Here is a 2,627-nt window from a genome sequence, read left to right as displayed (position 1 = left end):
ATGCTCTTTCGAATTTTCTTCCGTTTGGCTGGGAAGACTTCCCTCTTTGCGGGATGGAATTGATTTAGCAAGTTGTCCAATTTGAACCTCCAAATTATGGATGCTAGATGATTGGTTTTTGATAAGCTGATCGAATTTATTTTCGATCCGTTTAAAACCATCGTCTTGATTACTTACCTTTCCATTCATAGCATCTATAAATTTGTCGATTTTTGAAGATAAAGTGCTAATCGTATCTCTTGTTTGATTTTGATAATTGTTTATACGATATTGATTAGCATTTGCATTATTATTATTATTACCATCTTTCCAGTTAAAGTTAGGATGATTTCTCCATCCAGGATTATAAGTATTAGAATAAGCATTAGTAGTTTGGTTTTGTCCTTGGACAAAATTTACCTGTTCTATCTCGTTCATACCTTCGTAGTCAATGTCTCTCTGGATCGGATCATTAGGATCGCATGGTGCCATAAATTTATCAATTTTGTGTGATAAGGCAGAAAATTGGGCTTGTAACATTGCTACAGGATCAAGATTCATTATACCTTTAACCGATGATGTACATGAGGATGATGGTTTCGCCGTTGGTATATGTCCACGCTCTGCGGGCCACATACTGCTGTTGATTGCCATTTCCTCCAAAATTTCTCTTGCTTGGGCGGACGTCTTCTTCATAAATAACCCTCCAGACATAGCATCTAATGAACCTCTAGTCGTAGGATTTAATCCATTATAGAATGTCTGCATTAAAAGTGCATCTGGCAATTGGTGGTGTGGGCATAAACGTTGAAGTTCTTTAAAACGTTCCCAAGCTTCATAAAGAGTTTCATTATCATTTTGTGTAAAAGATGTCAACTCTTTGATGACTCTTGCGGTTTTTGCTAAGGGAAAATATTTTTGTAAAAAAGCTTGGGCTAATTGGTCCCAAGTTTCAAATGTTGCAGCAGGCATAGAAGTTAACCAAATTTTTGCCTTATCCTTCAAAGTGAAAGGAAAGAGGCAAAGTTTGATTGCTTCGGCTGTTACATCAGTAATTTTAAAAGTGTCACAAATTTCTAAGAAATTTGTCAAATGTGCATTAGGGTTTTCGTTAGGCAATCCGTAAAACGTTACGTTGTTTTGCAACATATTAAGCAAAGCAGGCTTAATTTCAAATTGATTTGCGTTTATACGGGGTCTAACTACACTATTAGTTACACCGGCCATTCCTGGCCTAGCGTAATCCATAAGTGTCGGTGGATCGGCCATAATTTCTGGCTGGTCTACTTTTGTTTTTAAGGGTGTTTTGTCTTTTTTGTTGTTTTTGTTGTTTTTCTTAAGTGTTCTTTCAATTTCTGGATCAAAAGGATCTGGTGGCGTGCCCGAATTTCGTGAACTGCGCATCAACTTGAAATTGTAACACGAGCCAAACTACCTTCAAAACAAAATTGAAAGCAAATATGTTATAAAACTGAAAATAAATAAAATATAAAAGTTGTATAAAAATAATGTATAAACCTAGATTCGAAAATAAAATGCGAAAAATAAAAATTTTGTCAAAAATTTTGGCGTATCCCCGGCAACGGCGCTAAAAACTTGTTGAGCGATTTCCGCAAGTGCACGGTTTCGCTTGTAGTAATAAAAATATCGATCCCACAGGGATACGTTTTTTAACGAAAAACTTATTTTTGAATTATTAATTTCGAACTTGTTGGATTTATTATTTTAAATGTAAATGAAAAGTGAAAATTGGATTAATTGAATTTAGGAAATTTATTTGATTGAATTTGTGAACTTTGAGTATTTGAAAATGCTGGAATAAGATTATGTATTTAGAATAAATCGATTGTTAGAAAGATCTTCTGATTTTAAGGATGAATTTTACAAAACAGGAACATTTAGAACTTATTAGAAAAAGGAATGAATTTGTTCATTTGCATTAAGCAAAGAAAACAACTTAAACTTTGTATTATTATGATGATGAAATAAATGACGGAACCTCTAATTAATTGGCTTTGAACGCGACAAAACCCTTTCGGGATAGTTGCCCTTACTCAAATTAACACTCTTTCGAGATGATAATTTGCCTAAGTGTTCAACAAAGTTTCCTTGTAATGATTTTGAATTCAAGTGCATATTAATGAAAACACCAGCCTCACTTATATTGGATTGGTTACCATAAGTGCTGCATAACGATTTGTCGAATAGAACGGACTTTATTAGATGAAATGTAAATTGATACAAGTTTACAGAGAATAAGGAGCATCGAGTTCTTCGAGGGCGTGCAAGTGAAGGGCTTGATCGGTTCCGCTTCCTTGGATTTCCTAGGAGGTTGTCAGGCTCGGGGGCGAACACTTTACTCAATCTTTTCGCTGTAACTTCGTAATAGGGATTCGGTCGGCCACTACCATGATGCAAACTAAAACTGGAACAATGTCTAAACGCTACTGAGTTGTAATTAAACTATAAACAATATGTGTACCTCATCTTGTTTTGTACAGAATCTAATTTCTAACTCTCGAAATGTTTTTACTTAGAACTTCGACATAAGTTCTACGCTCTGATTTCTATATCTATATTATAGCATTTCATTACACTTTTTCTCAACATCAACTCTTTATTTATAGATGTTGAAGGGTTGTGTTTGA

General features: G+C 34.5%; 1 non-coding gene across 1 annotated transcript; it reads left to right on the top strand.

Moving 5' to 3' along the window:
- Positions 1-763: 763 nt before the first annotated feature.
- LOC136221026 (small nucleolar RNA R71) lies at positions 764-870 on the top strand. The gene has a single exon (XR_010684818.1). It is a non-coding gene; the product is annotated as a small nucleolar RNA R71 (small nucleolar RNA).
- Positions 871-2,627: the final 1,757 nt, after the last annotated feature.

Source organism: Euphorbia lathyris, chromosome 2 (assembly GCF_963576675.1).
Source record: "Euphorbia lathyris chromosome 2, ddEupLath1.1, whole genome shotgun sequence".
NCBI classification, from domain to species: Eukaryota; Viridiplantae; Streptophyta; class Magnoliopsida; order Malpighiales; family Euphorbiaceae; genus Euphorbia; species Euphorbia lathyris.
The sequence above is the reverse complement of the archived record's forward strand: the minus strand, read 5'-3'. Positions and strand labels throughout refer to the sequence as shown.